Source organism: Myxocyprinus asiaticus, chromosome 8, assembly GCF_019703515.2.
Source record: "Myxocyprinus asiaticus isolate MX2 ecotype Aquarium Trade chromosome 8, UBuf_Myxa_2, whole genome shotgun sequence".
Classification (NCBI taxonomy): Eukaryota; Metazoa; Chordata; class Actinopteri; order Cypriniformes; family Catostomidae; genus Myxocyprinus; species Myxocyprinus asiaticus.
In genome coordinates this window covers 50568907-50595321 of record NC_059351.1, presented here as the reverse complement: position 1 = coordinate 50595321, position 26415 = coordinate 50568907, and the positions used below count along the sequence as shown (strand labels likewise).

The window sequence follows — 26415 nt, the reverse complement described above, 5'->3', positions numbered from 1 at the left end:
TGCCATGGACATGGTGTGGCTTCATTGAGTTTCTCTCAGGGGGCTCCCGAGGGGATACAATCATTCAGTAATTACGCAGAGATCCTCTTATTTGCGCCCGTGTGTGCGTGGCGTGCGTCTGTTTGTGGGTGTGTGCGAGCGTCAGGAAACAGGCGTGGACGTTTATTTTCTTCGCGTTTGGGTGCTGACGCTTGTCGCGTGCCTGCGCGTATCAAAAACACATCTGCTTGCGCGCGTCCGGCCACCACAACATATCGACTGCATCTGTCTCAACATATTGATCTGACAAGCCATAGACATGAAGATGTTGATACAATGCACTCTCATCACGTGCTGTTTTGGTTTTGTCCTTGAGGAAAACGCTTGAACGTAAAAAATTATCATAAAACATATTTTTTATATTATAAATTTATTAGGAAATAATTTCTCCTTAAATGACACTTCCAGTCACCAAGTCTTGTTTTGTAATGTTTCTCATTGTCTTATAATAATTTTTTATCTGAAGGCTCATGCTTAAAGGAATATTCTGGGCTCAATACAAGTTAAGCTCAATCGACAGCATTTATGACATATTGTTGATTTCAACAAAAAATTATTTCAACTCATTCCTCTGAAAAAAATCTGTTACAGTGAGGCTCTTACAATGGAAGTGAATGGGGCCAAGTGCCTAGTTCGCCTATGTCTAGAAACGGCCCTGGTTGTAAACCATGTAATCCCGCAAAAACAACGATTTAAACAATTTACGGCTCAAATAATACACAAGTATTAACAGAAGTGCTTTTATAAAATTATAAGCTTCACATTTCTGCCTTTAAACCCTCCAGGAATTGGCCCCATTCACTTCCATTGTAAGTGCCTCACTGTAACCTCGATTTTTGCATTTTTGGGGGATGAGTCGAAATACATTTTTGTGGTAATCAAAATTATGAAAAAAAAAAAAAAAAAAACGGCAACAAATTTTGTACAATGTTGCACTGACGAAGAGCATAGAAAAGTCACGTCTTTTGTCTCTTGGTGAGCTCATTAAATAAATTTTTGAGCAACAGTGTGCCAACTTTGTGTATTTTCATAGATTTTTTAGACATGCACCTGCATCAATAATTTTTTTGGAGGTGCATGTTTTTTTGGTAATCAACATTTTGTCAAATTCTGTTGACTTGAGCTCAGAATAATCCATTATGAATGTTATATATAACTAAATTTTTGCAAATTAACTTTTACTGCGTTCTACGTTTCGTCACAGTTTCATGGTAAAATTAAGACTAGAGGTACTACAAAAATTGTGTGTTTTAATAATAATATTAAGTTTTATTTATATAGTCCTTTCCTTTTTTCTTTCTTTCTTTCATCCCCTTTCATCCCCTTTTCTCCCAATTTGGAATGCCCAATTCCCACTACTTAGTAGGTCCTCATGGTGGCGCGGTTACTCACCTCAATCCGAGGGGCGGAGGACAAGTCTCAGTTGCCTCCACTTCTGAGACCGTCAATCCGCGAATCTTATCACGTGACTCGTTGTGCATGACACCGCGGAGACTCACAGCATGTGGAGGCTCATGCTACTCTCCGCGATCCACACACAACTCACGACGTGCCCCACTGAGAGCGAGAACCACTAATCGTGACCACGAGGAGGTTACCCCATGTGACTCTACCCTCCCTAGCAACCGGACCAATTTGGTTGCTTAGGAGACCTGTCTGGAGTCACTCAGCACGCCCTGGATTCGAACTTGCAACTCCAGGGGTGGTAGTCAGCGTCAATACTTGATGAGCTACCCAGACCCCACATATATCGCTTTTCTAAAACCCAAGGTTGCTTTACAGAATCAATCACAGCAAGAATTAATCACAATCAATCTCAACAATGCAACAGAACAAAACAATTTGTATTTTTACACAAATCACTAGCACAACGGGTGATGATGACTTTATAAACACTTATTTTTCACTCTATTACTCACTGCGATGTTATGGTATCTTACTGTAATGCATCATTTAAAAAACGATACATTTTCACACTTGTTTTACAGAACCACCTACATTTACACACTTATTCATACTTGATTAACTTCCGCAGAAGCGATACATAAATTACATGGTTGCTTCAGAAAATGTGCTTTTCATTTCGCATTGTGTTTTAGGACACTATCGGTTAAGTTTAGGTTAAAGTTTTTGGTTAGGGAGGTACGTTTTACTCATCAAAACGTCTAATAATCACCTTAAAAACCTCGTCTGATTATGACACCATTTCACTCGTTTTTGCTGCCCCCCGCTGGACATTTCACTGCAGCAAAATGCCATAACGCACATAATTTAATTTAGAAAAATGTTGCCACGGTCACATAATGTTCATGAGATCAGGCTGGAAATTAGTTTGGTACCTACACAAATATAAATAAAATTGCTTTACAAAACAATTGAAGGAAAAGCAACAAAAAAAGTGTCCCGCATACATGGGACTCGGCTCATGAAGTTGCTTAAGAAAATGACCACAGTGTGCAGAGTTGGAGTCTAGTCAAAGGGTGGCTGCTTTGAAGTAGCTAAAATAAAAATAAAAATATTTTTTAATATTAAACATTTTGGTCACTACATACAGTAATCCCCATATTGCCATTTGTGTTATTTCATAGCTTCAATGACTTTACTATTATTCTAAAAGGTAGAAAATAATTAACTACGGGTAGGTGTGTCCAAACTTTTCACTGGTATTGTACTTGTTGAAATGTTAAAACTTTAGGCTTTTGTTTTAAAAATGAAGCCCATCAAAGTTAGTTCTCTCTCTTTCTCTGTCTCTCTGTCGCAGCATCTGCCCTGAGGATGAACAGATGTAGGCACCTGTGTTTAGGGCCCACACATCCCCCCATCCTCCTTTTCTTCTCCCTCTCCTCCCTTTTAACCTCCTCAATCCTCCTCAGAAGGGCCCACAAAGGGGGCAAAAGAGGAGGAGGGGGGCAGTAACTATACCCCCTGCTCCATACTTCCATCACGCTCACACACACACACACACACACACACACACACACACACACACACACTATGAGTCTTTGTCATGAGCATTATCTTACAGACAGGCCCAAACAATCTGTTGTAAAATGATTGCTCATTTCCAAACAACACTGTCAACTCAGGTTGTAGTGTGTTTGAGGAAGAAATTGTGTTTTGTTTGAAACATGTTACTAAGTAAACATAAAATCCTTGGACACATCGCATATTTCAGTATTATTAAAATGTTCCGGGTTTTATATAATAGTAAAAACATCAAAACTATTAAATCACACAAATGAAAGTATGTGCATTATGTAGAGACCAAAAAATGTTAAACAAACCAAAAACGATCTTTTATTTTAGTTCTTCAAAGGAGTTCTTGCGTATGCTGGACTGGACAGTGTTGGGTGTAATCTTATTACAAAGCAGTTAATTACTGTAATCCAATTACATTTTAAGTACAAAAACTAGTGTAGAGGAAAACATTTTCTTGTAATTTTTCTTCAAATTCGTATATTTATATTATAGTTACTGATGTTCAATTTAGTTAATTACTTTAAATTACTTGGTTTACACATATTTCTAAAATATAGGCTATATAAATACACATATAATATATACAGGGTATATATACAGCTCTGGAAAAAATTAAGAGACCACTGCAAAATTATCAGTTTCTCTGGATTTACTGTTTATAGGCATGTGTTTGAGTAAAATGAACATTTTTGTTTTATTATATAAAGTACTGACAACATTTCTCCCAAATTCCAAATAAAAATATTGTCATTAAGAGCATTTATTTGCAGAAAATGACAACTGGTCAAAATAATAAAAAAGATGCAGTGTTATCAGACCTCGAATAATGCAAAGAAAACAAGTTTATATTAATCTTTAAACAACACAATCCTAATGTTTTAACTTAGGAAGAGTTCAGAAATCAGTATTTATGGCTTGTGGCCATCCATCTTCCTCTTGATAACATTCCAGATGTTTTCAATGGGGTTCATTTTACTCAAACACATACCAATAAATAGTATATCCAGAGAAACTGATAATTTTGATGTGGTCTCTTAATTGTTCCCAGAGCTGTATGTATATATATATATATATATATATATATATATATATATATATACACACATATTACTGTGCAAAAGTCATAGGCACATAAGATGTTTCACAAAAGCATTTGTCTTAAGATGATTATTTATATCTTCAGCTTTAGTGTGTCAATAGGAAAAATACATTTTAGACTCCCGAACATTACTTTAGCAAATAGAAAAGATTAGAATAGAAGAACAGGGAGCCCTGCAACAGATGTCATGGTCCCCACAGAGCCCCCCACTGAACATCATGTCAGTCTGCGATTACATAAAGAGACAGAAGCAATTGAGACAGACTAAATAGATAGAAGAACTGTGGTGAATTCTCCAAGAAGCTTGAAACATCCTATCTGCCAACAACTAAGAAAAACTGTGTCCAGGTGTACCTAGGAGAATTGGTGCTGTTTTAAAGGCAAAGGTGGACACACCAAATATTGATTTAGCTTTTTTTATGTTTACTGGACTTTGAATGACATTAAGTGATACATGAAAACTATTTATGTCATTATTTTTGAAGACATCCTCACTATGCAACATTTTTCACAAGTGCCTAAAACATTTGCACAGTACTGTATATATATATATATATATATATATATTATATATATATATACACACACATGAATTAATATGTACATCTGTTTGTGTTTTGTGACAGCTGTAGGGCGTGTGCTGCCTACCGAGTCAATGAAGGAAAATAGACATAATGTTTAATTTATTGAACAGAAAAAAGAGAAAATCTTTTCTGTGAAAGTGTTTTAGAAAGTAATGTAAAAATAGTTAATAATGTGATTACTTTTTTGATGAAGTAATCAGTAAAGTCAATAATCTGATTGCAATTTTAAGAGTAGTAAATAGTAATTTTTTTTTTTAGGTAACTTACTCAGACTGATCTCACAGTGACGTCGGAAACTGTAGGTTGACTTTTCTTTACCTGAAATTGGTCTGTGCTTACCGAAATTCAAAACACTGCCCCCAGTGGCCAAAGTGGTAAGTGTTGATGAAAAGGGTGAAATGTCCACAGAGGGGCGCCAAAAGCGAGTTGTTTTCAGCTGTACAAGCTGTAATACAGTGAAGAGGAATTTATATTTTATAAACTGTTCCCCTCAAACCTAAACCTAACAATCAGTGGAGTAAAAAAGTAATGTTAGAGGGAAAAATGCAATCTTTTGAATCATGCTCGTCACTGATTATGCAAACACGATTACTTCCTAGTTTCAATGCGGGATATAAAGCCAGGTCTTCCACGCTGCTGATGCAAAACGCTTCCAGTTGCACCACAAGGTAAGGTAAACACTATGGAGCTGATGCAAAAAATGTCTGATAGGAGATGGCACTTGTGAGTCTGCATAATGTGGCCGATCATAGCGTACCAGAACTCTCAGAAACAACATGCCGACATCTCGTGTGATCATGTTGTACTCAACATTTATGCAGGACACTTGTTGGCTGCTTTTCCCTCACTATCTGCTCAAATTCATCCCTTTAAATAAAAAAGTATTCAAATAAAGCCACAATTTATATTGCTCTACCAATCTTCAGATCAAACAGTTTTTAACATCAAATTTAGTCAAGTGTGTCCAAACCTTTGACTGTTAGTGTTTGGGGAAGCCAAAGCTCAAATGTCATGGTTGAAGGAGCATATGGTGCATGATGGGACATGACAGGGCCTAAATACACCACACAGGGCGTGATTGTAGGTTATGCGAGCCTTGGGTATACAGTAATCAAGCTCTCCAACACGCCACCAAACACACTTCTGTAACAAAATCAAGTGTCGAATGTTGGAGTCACACCCTCTAAAAGTGACTTCCCCTCAACAAAGACAGGAAAAACAGAATAACTAAGATCAGCTTTTAAGTCAAAAGCTGATGGCAGGTGTTAAGTGTGTCGGGGGTAAGATGAAGCTCGTGGGAAGAGCTTTGTCACAAAAGAGTTGTTTTTCCATTCACGTGCTGATCCAGAGTCAGTGTTCTAAAACACTCCTCTGACATGTCTTCCATCACAGCTCACCATCAGATATGATTCTAGATCAGGGCCATAGACACGTACACCATGATGCTCGTGTTTGTATTCCCCTTCTAAGTGAACAACTCAATAACTGTCTACTCTTGTTTCACAGGAAAACACATTCCCTTGTCTTTCTTTGAATTGTTTAGTGAGGAGTAGTTTGGGCAGGATGATTACACACTGATCCCTCGGAAAGACGGCGTGTTGTACCCTAGAATCGGCCACATTATGCCGACTCACTCACAAGTGTCATCTCCTATCAGACATTTTTGCATCGGCTCCAGTGTGTTTCCCTTCCCTTGTGGCGTGACCAGTAGCTCGTTGTGTCAGCAGCAGGGAGACTCGGGTTCGGATCCCGCACTGAAACCAGGAAATAATTGCGTTAATCACCATAATCAGTGACGGAGGTTGTATTTTTCTCTCTAACGTTACATTTTTACTCCACTGATGGTTAGGTTTAGGTTTGGGGTTTGGGCTGGGGAGTACAGTTTGTGCATTCCTCCTCACTGTATTACATCCTGTACAACTGAAAACAACTCACTTTACACCTTGCTTTTGGCGCCCCTCTGTGGACATTTCAACCTTTTCATCAACACTTACCACCTTGGCCACTGGGGGCAGTGTTTTGAATTTCGGTAAGCACAGACCAATTTCAGGTAAAGAAAAGTCAACCTACAGTTTCCGACGTCACTGTGAGATCAGTCTGAGTAAGTTACCTAAAAAAAAAATTACTAATTACTATTAAAATTGCAATCAGATTATTGACTTTACTGATTACTTCATCAAAAAAGTAATCACATTATTAACTACTTTTACATTACTTTCTAAAACACTTTCACAGAAAAGATTTTGTCTTTTTTCTGCTCAATAAATTAAACATTATGTCTATATTTCCTTCTTGTTCATTGACTCGGTAGGCAGCACACGCCCTACAGCTCTAAACGTCATCATTAAGAGCATTTATTTGCAGAAAATGACAACTGGTCAAAATAACAAAAGAGATGCAGTGTTATCAGACCTCGTTTAATGCAAAGAAAACAAGTTTATATTAATCTTTAAACTACACAATACTAATGTTTTAACTTAGGAAGAGTTCAGAAATCAATATTTGGTGGAATAACCCTGATTTTCAATCACAGCCTTCATGTGTTTTGGCATGCTCTCTACCAGTCTTTCACATTTGGCGCCCCTCCATAGACATTTCACCCTGAAAATGGAGCTCACATGTGCACATACGCCCAACAACACTTACCGCTTTGACCACTGGTGGCAGTGTTTTGAATTTCTGTAATCACAGACCGATTTTAGCTAAAGAAATGTCAACCTACTGTTTCCGATGTCACTGTGAGATCATTCTGACGATTAATTGGTCAATTTTTGGCCAATTTGAGACTACCGGCATCGAATCATCACCAATAATCGTGACAACTTGACCGATTAAATGAAGTGCTAGATTTCAGCAATTTTCATTCCGTATTATGAATATATCAGCATTATATTGGTCATTATCCACCCTGCTCTCTAGATATCGCCAAAGGCCGTTAACAAAAACACAACATTATGTGCATATTCATTATTTAAACAACCCAAATAAATCAGCTGACATTTCACATTTTAGCAAACAACATTTTGGCTAGTAGTGCAGGTTATATTATGTTGACTTTGTCGAGTCTGAGCTCAAAAGCAGGTTTTGGGTCAGTTCTTTTAAGAAAAGTCAGCCTGTGGGACGTTTTTTTCTGAGGATACAAGTGCGGTTCCAATCTACTTGAATGGGGACTGTTCAAGTCAAGATTGCGAGCAAATAACATATTTCAAATCAGCAGGAAAGTCTGACAACTATCGTATCAAATTGTGCTTTAGCTCAGATCATGCTAAAAATGAAAACATTATTTCACAGGCTGGTCCAGCTAATGCGTATACGCATTCTCGATGAAAACTGAAGTAGGTGATTGGTTCTTTCAACTGTAAGGCGGGACTTAAATTCCTAGAATCACCATTTTTAGCATAAAAGGGATAGTTCACCCAAAAATGTAAATTCTCTCTTCATTTGCTCACCCTCATGCCATCCCAGATGTGTATGAATTTCTTTCTTCTGCAGAACACAAATGAAGATTTTTAGAAGAATATTTCAGCTCTGTAGGTCCATACAATGCAAGTGAATGGTGACAAGACATTTGTAGTTCCAAAAATCACATAAAGGCAGCATAAAAGTAATCCATAAGACTCCAGTGTTTAAATCCATATCTTCAGAAGTGATATAATAGACGTAGGAGTGAAACAGATCAACATTTAAGTCCTTTTTTAAACTAAATCTCCACTTTAACTTTCACTTTCAGATGTGAAAGTATGGACCAAAAGAGCTGAGATATTCTTCTAAAAATCTTTGTTTGTGTTCTGCAGAAGAAAGGCATACACATCTGGGATGGCATGAGGGTGAGTAAATGATGAGAGAATTTTCATTTTTGGGTGAACTATCCCTTTAAGATTTCTCCCAATCATAAGTATGTGCTCCATCTCATTTTATAATATCTCTGGTTCTTTTACGTTTTATTTGGTGACTGAAATGAAAACATTTTAACTGATATTTACTGATTTGGGAGACCTTGGATGTAAAGTAATGCAAGCACACATTTGTTTTTTTTTTTATCACTCTTATGGACAGTATGGCGCTTTTCGCTGTCAGATTCAGATTCAAGTAGATTTATCGGCATGTAAAAAAACCTTTACATTACTCAAGCATTAGTAATAATATACAATGGACCCGAAAGTATTTGGACACTGAAGTCACACTAAAAAAATGCCTCAGTTTAAACGAATTAGATAATAAAATATCAAACCAAGTGGCATTTAGTTTAAATAAAAAATACAAATAAATAAATACATATATAAATCCTAAATAAAGTTAAAAAGATATGGTTTATGTTATGCTTTTGACACAAAGTTCTTCCAGTTGTGCTCTAACCCTCACTCTCTCTCTCCCTCTATGTGTTTCTCTGTTGTGCTCTCCTTATTTCCCCAGTTTTCCTCCACAGTGCACCTGTTGTCTGTTCTTCAGGAATTCTCTCTTACAACTGCGGTGTCTTAGGGACAAACAGGGGTCCTAAAGGTGAAGGGGGAGCTCTCTTTCATTCTCAGCCATCAGCCCTGATGCACTGTTTTTCTCTGGCTTTCCTGCATTCTGTCGCTCTTGTGCTCTCACTGTAGAGGTCTTAGACCCCTGCCCTGTGTGTCTTGCCCCAGGGGAGAGGGGCTTTTGTGTGCCAATGCCCCTGCAAGCTGGACAGACAGCTGCTGTAGAGTGGTCATCTCCACACATGCACAAACACGCGCACACGGCTCAAAGGTCTCTGTACTCTATCTATTACTCTCAGCCTATTCAGCACAGAGGCAGAAATGCAAAGACATGGTTTCTCGAAACTTTAATGAAGACAAAGTCCAGTACGCATTATAGGCCGTGGCTCTGAAGTGACCTATCCGCACACACTTTACACTCCAGTAGTATTTATGAGATAATAAGAGAAACGCCAGAGCGAATGTGTCATTTATTCAAGTTTATAGAGAATAAATACTTTTTTAATGCGTGATGGAGGCGTTTAGGTACTTTTTAATGCTTTCAAATAACAACAAGGACGGTGTACGGTGTGCTTTATGTGGTGTAGAAGCATTTTTGAGCCTTATTGAAACAAATCTTTAAAAATGACTGTTGAAAGAGAGAAATTTCGATTTTGCTTTAAAGTGATTTAGCAAAGTTTTGTTTTTTTAAAAGAAGTTGTAAAAATGTATTACTGTAAACCGTTTGTAAAGTTTAATTGTTGTGGAAATAGATTACAACTGATTTAAGAACTGAAGTTTTGACGCAGACAAAGTGACAGTGAAATTACGTGCGTTATGACACGTTTCGCTGCAGTTTCCCAGTGAAATGTCCAGCAGGGGGGCGCCAAAAGCGAGTGAAATGGTGTCGTAATCAGACGAGGTTTTTAAGGTGAATGTTATATGGAGGTTTTAATGAATAAGACGTACCTTCCTAACCTAAACCAACACCTAAACCTAACCGATAGTGTCCAAAAACAAAGTCCAACAACATCCAGCGCTCTATCAGGTGAATTACCGCGGAAGCTTATAACATTGGAATAAGTGTGTAAATGTAGGTGGGTCTGTAATACGAGCATTAAAATGTATCATTTTTCGAATGATGTTTTATAGTAAAAGTGTTTCAATATCATAACATAGCAGCATGTGAGTAATAGAGCGAAAAATACGTGTTTATAAAGTCATAATCAGCCGTTGTACTCGTGATTTGTGTGAAAGTGAATAAAACACACAATTGTTGTAACGCCTCTAGTGTTTATTTCACCAGGAAACTGCGACGAAACTTCAAATTCGGCACATAAACAGAATATAGTACTTTTGCATTTAGCGATAGTGGTTGGTTCATATCACTAACTATAAGTACGTGCATTATTAACAGACATGCTTGCATTAGCCAACACTGCTAAAAAATACAATCGCTTGATGTACACGTATCTCTTCTACTTATTGAATAAGACCAAAAGTCCATTAAATCAAATAGCTTCAATAAGCCGACAGTCTTTTTCATTAAAACATTAGAAAGAACATGTTGCATGTGTATAAATCTGACCACATCAGCATCCCGGTCTCTATCCACACACACATGTGGCTCTGTCTCTATTGTCCTGTTGTTGAAGCAGATCTGTGTGATAATGCCATTGTGTGGATGAATCTAATGACGCCTGTTGGTGTGCTATTAAGGCAGCAAAGAGGTCATTAGGAGTGTGTGTGTGTGTGTGTGTGAGTGTGTGAGTGAGATAATAAAAGCAGCACACGGGTCATTAAGAGTGTGTGTTCAGTTGGTTCCCATGCTCGGAACTAAAGCTGGACAGCAGGGCTGTGTCTCCAGTCACACACACACACACACACATCATGGCACACGCCTGTTGAAGAGGCACAAAAAAAGTGTGTGACATCGTCGTGCCCTGGCGCCCCTATGCATCCACTATGTCTTTTCTCATCCCCCTCACCAACCCTCTTTCTTTCTTTTGCGACGTGCTTTCTCCATCCGTCCCTCCCCAGCTTAGAGTCCTGTTTGCCATGGAGACCCTTCCCCTTCTAATCATTTTTACCCATCAGATGATACGGCCCCTATTTCACACAGAGACTATTAAGATAGAGTCCTCCCCCACTATACAAACACACACACACACACACACACACACACACACACACACACACACACACACACAGGTCCTTAGGGAGAGACCATTGGAAGCATTGTGTGTGTAGAAACACATCTGCGTCAACACTTGTAGACGAGCTTGTACACACACCTCACATTCGGACACATGGGTCAATCCCATGGCCACATTTAACCCCAAAATAACAAATATATATATATATATATATATATATATATATATATACTATTGCATTGTGCCATTATTTTGTATTTTTGTACTGAAGAAATGTAAAAACATTTAACTTAAAATTTCTTAATCTTACTGTATTGCAGTAATTAAGAAATTACCCCAAAATCAAAATGTTTAAATATACATATTTTTTGTATTGAAGTATATTAGAATATTCAGATTTTGTTTACATTATGACATTATTTTCATGACAATTAAGCACAATTTCGCCATTTCTCAGTACTGTAATGCGAAAAATTGAATTCAAGTGATTTTTACTCTTAAATCAGTTTAAATCAAAGGCAGTACAACAAATACTACTATGACGTACAGTATAAATACTTAAAATGTAAATAATATATCATTGTTCACATAGTAAAAAATATATATCATTTATCTTATATGATTTTTACATAACAGTAATGAGAATTTTTTTTTCTTTTTTTTTTTTTGCATTACAGCAATAAAAATATGGGGCAAAAATGTGTTAAATTCTCATGAAAATAATGTCTCAATGCAAAAACTCCTTATGTGTGAATGTCAAGAAAACGTCCACATTTAACTCCAAATTCAAAAGGAAAGAAACTTTTGCAATGAAGCATTTTTTAGGACTATTAAGATATTTTTGCACTGTGCCATTATATTCATGACAATGTAACACATTTCCCCCCAAATTGTCATTACCATAATGCAGAAAAAAAACACTAACTCTTACTGTATTAAAAACAAAACAAAAATCCTAAAATTCAAAAGATTAATATATTAAAACATCAACATATATTAAAAGTACAACAAATACTACCATGATGTAGAAATACTTCACATTTTAAATAATGCATTATTGTTTATATGTAAAAAAAACACATATATATATATATATAATTTCCACATGACAGTAATGTGAATTATATATATATATATCTTTTATTTTATTTTATTTATTTTTTTTTTTTTTGCCTTATGGTATTGAGAATTCGAGTGGAGATGTGTTAAACTGTCATGAAAATAATGGCACAGTGCAAAAAAATAAAAAAATAAAAATAAAAAAATAAAAATCTTAATGGTTTAACCCTAAAATTTGGCTACATCTTTAAGCTAAATATATATTTTTAATTTTTGTCTTTTGATTTTGGGGAAGTATAACTCTGACATGTTCTTGACAGTTTTTTTGTGAGATTCACCTATTTACAAATATGTACATACACACCTACAGTATATGTATATGCACACTAATGTGAACATGCACACACATACATAAGATTGAACTTTTGTTTAATCTTAAATATTTTTTGTCCAAATGTTCCAAAGTCTGATCTAAATCATTATCTCCTCTCTTTAATAGATAAAACCTCATAAATGTGTGTGTGTGTATGTGTGTGTGTGTGAGTGAGTGTTGGGTAGCAACACTTATCTGGCTATGATTTGAAGGGTGTTTGATGGATTTGGTATTTAGCAAATGTGTTTTCAACCAGTCTGTATGTGTATGTGTATGTGTATGTGTATGTGTGCGTGTGCGTGTGCGTGTGCGTGCTTCAGGGATGTGAGGTGCCTTTGATGATGTGATATACGCACGCGTGTGTGTGTGTGTGTATGTGTCAGGGTCAGTTCTGTCCTGAGAAAGTTGAGCTATCCATTTACTTCAGCACATGTTGAAGCCTTCTGGTGGCTGCATGAGCACACGGGCGGACAGATGGCACCAGCTCATAGCTGCAGATTCACTGAGAGAGAGAGAGAGAGAGAGAGAGAGAGAGAGAGAGCAGGGGAGGAGGAGAGGAATTAAAGAGGAGCTAGAAGGAGCCAGATAAATGGAGGTGATGGAAAGGATAAGGCTGCTATTTTTTCCAGTAGATATGAAGTAAAAACATAAAATTTTAAGAATGTGAAATGTGTTTTGGCGGAAGAACTTTTGCAGGACAGATAAGAACAAACAAGTGCAAAAAAGTACTATGGCGGCACCTGCGGTACAATGGTATATTGATGGTATCAGACAATAATATCATGCTTATTTTATATATACTCCATTATCATATAGTATACCATACTATTTACATTGTACTCCAAGGTACTTAAAAGAATGGCACCACAGTATGGTACAAAAACATGGTATGACCACACTGAATAAACTGTGTTGGATTTACTTAAAATACAAATGTAGCATTTTTTCATTGTGCTTTTTAAGTGAATTCAACGTATGGTCATTTAATGTCTTATAACATTTACTTAATACCACTATTGCGTTGGGGTCATTTTTGACCCGGAAGAAGTAGATAATTTTTAAATAATACATAGTTTTTTTGTAAGGGAACAAAATTTTGTGACTTTGTCAAGACTATCAAAATACACATAATATATATATATATATATATATATATATATATATATATATATATATATATATATTCAGAATTTGTAATAAAAATTTTTTAAGAGATATATCCATTTAAAATAAATTGTTGCATGTATTGCGTTTGCATGTCAATTTTGACCCGGGCATCAACTGTGCCTTTATGCATGATATTATGTAGATTTGTTTTGAACATCTATTAATTTGATTTGTTGGTTTCATTCATTTTGACCACCAAGTCTTATTGAGCAGTTATGGGTAACAGGAAATCCATGAAAATGACTAGTAATTCTCATATTAGAAAAATATGTCTTCACAGGTTTCACACTGGTTTGATGTAATTAATGTATATTTTGAAATGTCAAAGAATTTCTAAATTTTATAATTTCTAAAAAATGGCATATTAATTAATAACTTTTATATTTGCCAGTTAACATGCCAGAAATATAAATATTTTTACATGTGTGAACAGTTAAGAAGTTATTAATGGCTTATAATGTAGTTTAAGATAAAAATCATCAGGTCATGAATGATTTATTAGCTTAAATTCCACCGGGTCAAAATTGACCCGCTAATGCAAAATGTGTATGCATGCAATAGCCGGTGCTTCAATGTGCTGAAAATAATGTCACAATGCAAAAACTCTTAACAGTCCTAAATGTAGGCTATATTTTCTTTATGCAAAATATTATTTCACAATTTTTGTTTGTTGATTTGTGGTAAAATATGACCAGGACATTTCCTTGGCAGGTTTTGTTAGATGTTTTTAAATCATTCGGGACTTAAGCTTAATCAATAGACCAGAATATAGGGCTCTTGTGACTAAGCAGCCACTCAGAACACCTAAGCAACCACAGAGCAATGCCCTGGCAACCACTCAAAATACCCTAGCATCATGGCACCAGGTTTTGCACAGACAAGCACCACTCACATTTTCTTTAGAAAATGTAAAAACGTTGTTTTTAAGTACTCTGTAGTATAATTCTGGCATAAAATAACACCAAACTGTCCACTTATCTTCAGAAGTAGCATTAAGATACATCACAGAACATCAGCTCAACAGGTTTCCCTGGAAATAACAGTTTCTCGAACAACAACAGCATCATTAGTTCCCTCAGCAGCAATTCCAGGCCCTGGTCGTCCTTAGCAACGGCCTGTCACATGGCATCACTCCCACACGACATCCTCAGGCATTCACATCATTTATCACTAGACCTCATATTTTATTCAAGAGATATTTGTGCACTTTATCCTATCATCTGTCTCAATACGGCACAACTGAGCATGTAGCGATCACTCACGGTCCGGTTTGCATGTTTGGCCACTTTATCTACATGCTTCAAAAGCTGTTTCTTTAAAAAGTGTTTTTCCAAACTCACGGCACACTTTTAAAGTAGCAGTATAATTGAACAACAAAACTACCAGCAATGCTTATAAAGTTAAAATTAAATACCTTTAATTCTGAAGTATATATAAAGTCAATACATCAAATTTTGACAATATTACATTGTGTTTTGGCTGAAGAAATGTTTTGAAGGACAATAGTACTGATACAGTACTGAAAACCATGGTACTGAATGATTACCATATTATACAGGGTACTTCTCTTGGTACTTCAAAGAACACCATTGAACTAGTACAACCATGATACATATTGCATAATAAAAAACATCATCATATCATATTGTAGCCCATTTACTTACAAAATCACTAACTTAAAATAATTTATTAAATGCTCGCACAGGATATAGGATGCACAGTGGTACTGAATCATTACCATTTTCACTTTGCAACATGTTATTCCAAGGTACTTTAAAGAATAGTAGGCTATTATGGTACATTCTGGTACATGGAAAAATGTTATTTAGTGGTGAAAGGGGGCTGGGGGATCCGGGACCCCCCATAAAAGATAATAAAATAGACATTGGGGGGTCCTCAAGTATTTTTATTTTAGTAAAGATAGTAATGACAAGTAAAAATGTAAACGCCCTACATCACAAGACTGCTAATCGGGGGTCTGGGTATCTCAACGAGTATTGACGCTGACTATCACCCCTGGAGTCGCGAGTTTGAATCCAGGGTGTGCTGAGTGACTCCAGGCAGGCTTCCCAAGCAACCAATTGTCCCGGTTGCTAGGGAGGCTAGAGTCACATGGTGTAACCTCCTCATGGTCGCTATAATGTGGTTCTCGCTCTCGGTGGGGCGTCGTGGTGAGTTGTGCGTGGATGCCGCAGAGAATAGCGTGAAGCCTCCACACACGCTAGGTCTCCGTGGTAACGCACTCAACAAGCCATGTGATAAGATGCACGGATTGACGGTCTCAGACGCGGAGGCAACTGAGAGTCGTCCTCCACCACCCAGATTGAGGTGAGTCACTACGCCACCAGGAGGACTTAGAGCACATTGAGAATTGGGCATTCCAAAATTGGGGAGAAAAGGGGAGAAAATCCAAACAAAACAAAAAAACATTGAATAAGTTATGACTGTTTGCTATCTTTACTATGCATCATCATGTATCAGTCCTAAATTAGAAAACCTTGTTATATTTATTCACTAGTTTGAGTAAATTTCACAGGTAAATACAATGAGTAAATTTCACATAACTTTTCGAAGCTGGTGTTCCCAGCATGGGGTTTGAATAAGTAATGAGCTTGCATGGTTTCACTGTTTGCAAGTTGATTTACACCGTTTTTATTGTTGGTTTTGTTGTTACGTTTGGTATCTTACTGTTTTGTGAAGTCGAAAGTTCACCAAGTCCAAGTGTTCAGGTCTGTATGCGTAAACCTGTGTCTTGTTTCTGTCGCCAGTAAAGCAAGGTGATGTAGAATAGATCAAATCAAAGCTAATAACTGAATTATGTAGGTCTATTTTGTATCTTTGTCTTTATGCATCTTTAAATGTTTCTGTTGAGTTGTTTATTGTATTATTTAATAAATCAATACAAAAATTAACCAAATTTTGTAAATAAAATGTACTCACTCACTTTAATCAATATTATCTCATGAAGTTAAGTAGATTTTACTTAATTTTATACCACCTGCTAAATAAAAATTAAGTAAATCTTACTAGTCTTCTTTTCCAGTGTATTTATTGTTATTTTAGCCTCTTAATTAGACTACAATGACTTATGAAAAATCAAACCCAAAACGATCCTAAACACCATTTAATTTTAAAGGAGAAAATAACTTTCTCTTCTCTTTCCTCAGCTTTCCTCCAGATCTGACGGGGTTGTTTGAAACGCAACACTGAGCGCATGTGTCGTGTTTTAATCCGCTTACAGCAGCAGATGCGCGTGTGTCAATCAACAGGACGCGAGCGCGCGCGAGAGAAAGAGCAGCAGGTGCGCGAGGGATTCCCAGCAATCGTTCAGTGATGCAGGAATGGTAAATAATGTCGTGATTTAACAAATCCTGTCATGTCTTGACTGTGGAGACGGACTGTTTTGCACCGCTAAAGTTGCACTTATTTACGGGCAAGCGCAATGCCATCGCAGGATGAGGCTGATCCAGTGAATGAAGACTACGGCGCGCCTCCGGTGCCACCGCGCGCAACACTTCCCCGGGACTCACCGGCACCGGCACCGGCACGAGCCGTCTCACCTGAGCGCAAGGTCAAATGCGTGCTGGTCGGTGATGGAGCGGTGGGCAAGACGAGTTTGATCGTCAGCTACACCACTAACGGATACCGGCAGAACACATCTTACCGCCTTTGACAACTTCACAGGTACATTAACCTATTATTGCTGTAGCCACCTGATCGGGTTTATATTCTTTTATATCATCATGTTTATATTAAAACATATTTAACATGTATAAAAATGCCTGTCATGGACTTCTAGGATCCATATAGAGACTTTTAGTGATGTCATGTGCCAATGATAAAAAAATAATGCACATTCACAGGTTTTAATTTTGAAATTTGTTGAACTAATTGATAAATGAACATTTCTCTCACAGCGAGGGTTGCAGTGGACGGGAGACTAGTTAAACTTTAGATGTGTGACATGGCAGGACAGGTGGGTAATGTCTGTCTGTCTGTCTGTCTACTTACGTATCTGTCTGTCTGTCTGTCTGTCTACTTACGTATCTGTCTGTCTGTCTATCTATCTATCTATCTGTCTACTTATATATCTGTCTGTCTGTCTGTCTATGTATCTATCTGTCTATCTATCTGTCTGCTTATCTATCTATCTATCTATCTGTCTGTCTGTCTGTCTGCTTGTATATCTATCTGTCTGTCTACTTATATATCTATCTGTCTGTCTGTCTACTTATATATCTGTCTGTCTGTCTACTTATATATATGTCTGTCTGTCTGTCTGTCTATCTATCTATCTATCTATCTGTCTGTCTGCTTATCTATCTATCTATCTGTCTACTTATATATCTGTCTGTCTGTCTACTTACATATCTGTCTGTCTGTCTACTTATATATCTATCTGTCTGTCTGTCTATCTATCTGTCTGTCTGTCTACTTATATATCTATCTGTCTGTCTGTCTATCTATCTGTCTGTCTGTCTACTTATATATCTATCTGTCTGTCTGTCTATCTGTCTGTCTGTCTACTTATATATCTATCTGTCTGTCTGTCTGTCTACTTATATATCTATCTGCCTGTCTGTCTGTCTACTTATATATCTATCTGTCTGTCTGTCTATCTATATATCTATCTATCTGTCTGTCTGTCTATCTATATATCTATCTATCTGTCTGTCTATCTATATATCTATCTGTCTGTCTGTCTATCTATATATCTATCTGTCTGTCTATCTATATATCTATCTGTCTGTCTATCTATATATCTGTCTGTCTGTCTATCTATATATCTGTCTGTCTGTCTATCTATCTATCTGTCTGTCTGCTTATATATCTATCTGTCTGTCTACTTATATATCTGTCTGTCTGTCTACTTATATATCTGTCTGTCTGTCTACTTATATATCTGTCTGTCTGTCTACTTATATATCTGTCTGTCTGTCTGTCTGTCTGTCTATCTATCTGTCTGTCTGCTTATATATCTATCTGTCTGTCTATCTATCTGCTTATCTATCTATCTATCTGTCTACTTATATATATATCTGTCTGTCTGTCTGTCTGTCTACTTACATATCTGTCTGTCTGTCTATCTATCTATCTGTCTGTCTACTTGTATATCTGTCTGTCTGTCTACTTGTATATCTGTCTGTCTGTCTACTTGTATATCTCTCTGTCTGTCTTTCTGTCTACTTATATATCTATCTGTCTGTCTGTCTACTTATATATCTATCTGCCTGTCTGTCTGTCTACTTATATATCTATCTGTCTGTCTGTCTGTCTACTTATATATCTATCTGTCTGTCTATCTATATATCTATCTATCTGTCTGTCTGTCTGTCTACTTGTATATCTGTCTGTCTGTCTACTTATCTATCTATCTGTCTACTTATATATCTCTCTGTCTGTCTTTCTGTCTACTTATATATCTATCTGCCTGTCTGTCTGTCTACTTGTATATCTGTCTGTCTGTCTACTTATCTATCTATCTGTCTACTTATATATCTATCTGCCTGTCTGTCTGTCTACTTATATATCTATCTGTCTGTCTGTCTGTCTATCTATATATCTGTCTGTCTGTCTGTCTACTTGTATATCTGTCTGTCTGTCTACTTATATATCTCTCTGTCTGTCTTTCTGTTTGTCTGTCTGTCTATCTATCTCCTATCTATCTGTCTGTCTGTCTGTCTGTCTACTTATATATCTGTCTGTCTGTCTGTGTGTCTGTCTGTCTGTCTGTCTATCTATCTGTATTTTTGCTCTCTTAATGGATGGATGAACTCATTTTCTCTGTTTTGAATGGCAGATGTGGGGTTCAGTGGACCAGCTTCTGAATGTAAGCTACGGTATATGACGGATGACCGCCACCTAGTGTTAGAATTAGTTCCTTTTATTCTCTGAGGACTCGGTCATGTAGAGTTCCGTATCGACTATACTGAATCTGTTATGTGTTCAGCACACAGTATAATTTAATTTACAAATCTGACTGATGAAATAGTACTGCTTTGTTGCATATTTAGTGGCGTATCTTGAATAGAAAACCACTAGCAACTTTGGAAGTAGAGGAAAATTATGCTAAAATAACTGATATGACATCATCAGCAGAAGGTATTAAAATGTTATTAATCTTTGTTGTAAGTCTCCCAGTATGAAGTTTGTTATGTCTTCTGCTTTCCTGTTTATAGGATGAATTTGACCGCCTTCGTATACTCTGTTACTGTGACGCTGACGTCTTCCTGCTCTGCTATAGTGTGGTCTTACCATCCTCTTTCAGGAGCATGATGGATAGCTGGGCTCCGGAGGTCCACCATCTCTGTCCAGGCATCCCCATCATCCTCGTGGGCACCCAGTGTGACTTGCGTGAGGACGTCCAGGTCCTGATCCAATTTGCAGACAGCCAGGAAAAACCGGTGAGCAGAGAGGAAGCCTGTTTGTGCGCGCGGAGCCTTAACGTTTGCAGAATGCTCGGCTCTGACGCAGAAGAACCTGAAGGAGGTGTTTGATGCCATCATCCTGGCGAGTATGCAGCACGCAGAGGAGGGGGCATGGCTGAGGAGTCTGACGCTGCGGGAAAAACTCCAGATAAAATCAAACAAATTTTTCAAAGATTATGAACACAAACAGGGACAATTTTTGATTTCATGCTGACTTTAAGACATGTTTTATACAACAAAATGATAATTTACTCTAAGTCTTTAAGTAAACACTTTAGAGGGATAGTTCACCCAAAAATGAAAATTCTCTCATCATTTACTCACCCTCGTGCCATCCCAGATGTGTAAGACTTTCTTTCTTCTGCTGAACACAATTTAAGATTTTTAGGAGAATGTCTCAGCTCTTTTGGTCCATACTTTCACATCTGAAAGTGAAAGTTAAAGTGGAGATTTAGTTTAAAAAAGGACTTAAATGTTGATCTGTTTCACTCCTACATCTATTATATCACTTCTTAAGATATGGATTTAAACACTGGAGTCTTATGGATTACTTTTATGCTGCCTTTATGTGATGTTTGGAACTACAAATGTCTTGTCACCATTCACTTGCATTGTATGGACCTACAGAGCTGAAATATTTTTCTAAAAATCTTCATTTGTGTTCTGCAGAAGAAAGAAATTCATACACATCTGGGATGGCATGAGTGTGAGTAAATGAAGAGAGAATTTACATTTTTGTCCATACAGTGCAAATGAATTGTGACCAGAACTTTGAAGCTGCAAAAAGCACATAAAGGCAGCATAAAAGTAATTCATAAGACTCCAGTTGTTTAATCCATGTCTTCAGAAGCGATATGATAGGTGTGGGTGAGAAACAGATCATTATTTAAGTTATTTTTTGCTATAAATTCTCCTCCCTGCCCAGTAGCACAAATATGCACAAAGAATGCGAGTCGCCAAAAACAAAAGAAGAATGTGTAAGTGAAAGTGGAGATTTATAGTAAAGAATGACTTAAATATTGATTAGTTTCTCACCCACACCTATCATATCACTTCTGAAGACATGGATTAAACCACTCGAGTCATATGGATTACTTTTATGCTGCCTTTATATGCTTTTTGGAGCTTCAAAGTTCTGGCCACCATTTACTTGCACTGTATGGACCTACAGAGCTGAGATATTCTTCTAAAAACCTTAATTTGTGTTCATTTTTGGGTGAACTATTCCTTTAAGGTAAGGTGGTGCAGTTTAGAGATCATAAAAGTTATTTCAAACTGTTACTGAAAATCCATGTGTTCAGGGTCAGCAAGACTATTTGAATGCCAATTGTAGTCATATATAGAATTAAATGTTATTCTAATAGAATGTCTTTTTTTCACTCAGTTTGCGTCTGGAGATCAGACCTCAAGGTGATCTTGTTTTGCCTCACCTGTTACGTGTTATATAGTGACGCTGAATAACAGGAGTGTTTGTGTTAGTTTGGCCCAGTGCCCTGCATTCACAGTCGTAGATTAGATGATCCTGTGAACAGATTGAAGATCAAGACTAAAGAAGATCTGACGTCTGCATCACACCTGCTCATAGTTCTGTACAGCCCTTTGTTTACATCTTTTATGTGTACTGTTATTTAATTTTGTGCTTGAAACAATGTTTTAGATATTAAGAAGTCTGCTCTGACATATCCATTACATGTAGCATTGTATTTAGATATCAAATAAAGTAACACAGAAATTTGATTAGTAGATGCTGGAGTGGTGGTGGCGTAGTGGGCTAAAGCACATAACTGGTAGGAAGGTTGCTGGTTCAATCCCCACAGCCATCACCATTGTGTCCTTGAGCAAGGCACTTAACTCCAGACTGCTCTGAGGGGATTGTTCCTGTAATAAGTGCACTGTAAGTTGCTTTGGATAAAAGCATCTGCCAAATGTAAGATGCAAATGTGGTTTTTACAGGCTGAAACAAAGTTTCAAGAATATGTACGTCACTCAGACTGCCCAGTCAAAGGTCTCTAAAGCCTTTAATCTGATATGATTCACTTAAATCAGTGCATTGCGCTTTTCCCTGGGCAAGCTGGGCGATGATTGGTTCTCACAGTAGACATAATTACTGCCATCACACAATAACAATTACCTTCACAATGTCACAAACACTTCAGGTTTTCAGTGGACCAGAATGGAGTGAATCCAGCCGGCTCTGACCAACCAATTTTTAATGGCAGCACTTACACCCACTAATATCTGACTCTCACGGGTAATGCATTTACAGTAATGATGTTCATTCAGGTGAAGAAGCACACTACAATTTCATGTTTTTGTTTGTTGAAAGATCACCTGTATTCTGGACAAAGCACATCCAGGCATTAACTGCTGATGTGGTACCAGTGATTTGACTAAACTGACTGTAGACCTGACCTTTGAGCATCTGAAGAGATCTTCTAATGGGACGAGACAGAAGCAACCTGCGGGAATTAGGCTGGCAGATGGTGACTGGTGTTCCTTTTGCAGGATTTCGACCTAAATCTTCACCTGCTGTAGAGATCATACAGACAACAGGATGAAAGCTAAGATCACTGCCTGTTAAAATGATACCCCTTAAAGGAATGTTCTGGGTTCAATACAAGTTAAGCTCAATCGACAGCATTTGTGGCATAATGTTGATTAATACAAAAATTAATTTTGACTCGTCCCTCAAGGTTACAGTGAGGCACTTACAATGAAAGTCAATGGGGTGAATTTTTGGAGGGCTTAAAAAACGTACATTCATTCTTTTGTTAAAAGTTGTGTATTATTTAAGCCATAAAGTTGTTTAAATTGACATTTTTACGGTCGTACGGGTTTACAGCATTACGTTGTCATGGCAACAAAGTTGTAAAATTGGCTATAACTTTACACAGAAAAGTTAGGAAGCGATATTATCACACTTAAATCATGTTAACACACATATTGATTATGTCGTGTGGCTATACTTTTGAAACAGTGAGCATTTTAACGTTCACTTTAACATATTTCCATTGCTAATATGGTAGATTCTAAGGCTCGGGTATCTTTGTGTCAATTTAGCAGTTAGCTTTAAAATCCTCCATGTGCAGCAATGACAGCTTTGCAGATCCTTGTTATTCTAGCTGTCAGTTTGTCCAGATACTCAGGTGACATTTCACCCCACACTTCCTGTAGCACTTGCCATAGATGTGTCTGTCTTGTCGGGCACTTCTCACGCACCTTACAGTCTAGCTGATCCCACAAAAGCTCAATGGGGTTAAGATCCATAACACTCTTTTCCAATTATCTATTGTCCAATGTCTGTGTTTCTTTGCCCACTCTAACCTTTTCTTTTTTCAGTTTTTCGGCAAATTCAAGCATTGTTTAGCCTTCATTCCTCAAAACAATGATTGACTGATGAGTTTCTAGAGAAAGCTGTTTCTTTTTTGCCATTTTTGACCTAATATTGACCTTAAGACATGCCAGTCTATTGAATACTGTGGCAACTCAAAAACAAACACAAAGACAATGTTAAGCTTCATTTAATGAACCAAATAGCTTTCAACTGTGTTTGATATAATGGCAAGTGATTTTCTAGAACCAAATTATCAATTTAGCATGATTACTCAAGGATAAGGTGTTGGAGTGATGGCTGCTGTCTAGATTTGATCAAAAATGACTTTTTTCAAATAGTGATGGTGCTGTTTTTTACATCAGTAATGTCCTGACTATACTTTGTGATCAGTTGAATGCCAGTTTGGTGAATTAAAGTACCAATTTCCTTCCGAAACAGCAAAATCGCTACATTATTCCAAACTTTTGACCGGCAGTGTATTTTCATTGTCAATACGGTAGAATCCAAGGCTCAGGTATCCGTATGTCAATTTAGCACCTAGCTTAAATTCCCAGTTTATTTTTTGCTGGATGCTGTTTTAATTTATGTGCTCCTAAAACAGAGCAAGAGTAGTTGCAGAGCTCAACCTGAAGACATGTTTAGACATGTTGTTACATCTTGAAAGTCTGCAGCTATACAGGTGCATCTCAATAAATTAGAATGTAGTGGAAAAGTTCATTTATTTCAGTAATTCAACTCAAATTGTGAAACTCGTGTATTAAATAAATTCAATGCACACAGACTGAAGTAGTTTAAGTCTTTGGTTCTTTTAATTGTGATGATTTTGGCTCACATTTAACAAAAACCCACCAATTCACTATCTCAAAAAATTAGAATATGGTGACATGCCAATCAGCTAATCAACTCAAAACACCTGCAAAGGTTTCCTGAGCCTTCAAAATGGTCTCTCAGTTTGGTTCACTAGGCTACACAATCATGGGGAAGACTGCTGATCTGACAGTTGTCCAGAAGACAATCATTGACACCCTTCACTAGGAGGGTAAGCCACAAACATTCATTGCCAAAGAAGCTGGCTGTTCACAGAGTGCTGTATCCAAACATGTTAACAGAAAGTTGAGTGGAAGGAAAAAGTGTGGAAGAAAAAGATGCACAACCAACCGAGAGAACCGCAGCCTTATGAGGATTGTCAAGCAAAATCGATTCAAGAATTTGGGTGAACTTCACAAGGAATGGACTGAGGCTGGGGTCAAGGCATCAAGAGCCACCACACACAGACGTGTCAAGGAATTTGGCTACAGTTGTCGTATTCCTCTTGTTAAGCCACTCCTGAACCACAGACAACATCAGAGGCATCTTACCTGGGCTAAGGAGAAGAAGAACTGGACTGTTGCCCAGTGGTCCAAAGTCCTCTTTTCAGATGAGAGCAAGTTTTGTATTTCATTTGGAAACCAAGGTCCTAGAGTCTGGAGGAAGGGTGGAGAAGCTCATAGCCCAAGTTGCTTGAAGTCCAGTGTTAAGTTTCCACAGTCTGTGATGATTTGGGGTGCAATGTCATCTGCTGGTGTTGGTCCATTGTGTTTTTTGAAAACCAAAGTCACTGCACCCGTTTACCAAGAAATTTTGGAGCACTTCATGCTTCCTTCTGCTGACCAGCTTTTTAAAGATGCTGATTTCATTTTCCAGCAGGATTTGGCACCTGCCCACACTGCCAAAAGCACCAAAAGTTGGTTAAATGACCATGGTGTTGGTGTGCTTGACTGGCCAGCAAACTCGCCAGACCTGAACCCCATAGAGAATCTATGGGGTATTGTCAAGAGGAAAATGAGAAACAAGAGACCAAAAAATGCAGATGAGCTGAAGGCCACTGTCAAAGAAACCTGGGCTTCCATACCACCTCAGCAGTGCCACAAACTGATCACCTCCATGCCACGCCGAATTGAGGCAGTAATTAAAGCAAAAGGAGCCCCTACCAAGAATTGAGTACATATACAGTAAATGAACATACTTTCCAGAAGGCCAACAATTCACTAAAAATGTTTTTTTTATTGGTCTTATAATGTATTCTAATTTGTTGAGATAGTGAATTGGTGGGTTTTTGTTAAATGTGAGCCAAAATCATCACAATTAAAAGAACCAAAGACTTAAACTACTTCAGTCTGTGTGCACTGAATTTATTTAATACATGAGTTTCACAATTTGAGTTGAATTACTGAAATAAATGAACTTTTCCACGACATTCTAATTTATTGAGATGTACCTGTACTTTCTGGGAAAAGTCAGGTAAACCCTAAAGCACTGTATCTCCGACATCAGTAGACTATGTAGGAAGCACTTTTTCTGAACATTGAATTTTGGACATTTGGAAAGCATAGACCGATTTTGCAGACAAAACATTTCAACCTCTTGTCGCCGATTTTCCCACAAGACCAGTCTGTCGTTTAAATCCCTACACTAAGAATGAACAAAAGTATAGTGATGCTTGCCTTACTTAGCAAACAAACACCACTCATAATCACAATGATTTCTGCCTGGTCATGGAACACGTGTTCTGCAGCCTCATTATCAGCTCAGTTATGATGTCATACGACAGCTGTGATTGTGTATGTGTGCTGATGTGAAAGAGCTCACAGCTGGCTGCAGTGCAGTCTGACAGGTGCAGCTGCGCTAATACAGACGGGACGTGTGAAGGCTGCAGTAGTGCAGATCTGGACAGACAGCGGCAGACACATGTTCAGCACATGTGGAGTAATCC

The 26415-nt window shown here is 37.5% G+C and overlaps 1 protein-coding gene and 1 pseudogene across 1 annotated transcript in view; one reads left to right on the top strand and one right to left on the bottom strand.

Annotated features, from left to right (window-relative positions):
• The window catches only part of LOC127445581 (transportin-2-like), a 113860-nt gene extending 112367 nt beyond the window's left edge, over positions 1-1493 (bottom strand). Inside the window, exon 1 of the mRNA XM_051705728.1 lies at positions 1482-1493. The gene's annotated coding sequence lies outside the window, so the exon portion shown is untranslated. The remainder of the gene's footprint in view (positions 1-1481) is intronic.
• Positions 1494-17343: 15850 nt separating this feature from the next.
• Positions 17344-20509, top strand: LOC127444800 (rho-related GTP-binding protein RhoU-like; annotated as a pseudogene).
• The last annotated feature ends 5906 nt before the right edge of the window (positions 20510-26415 follow it).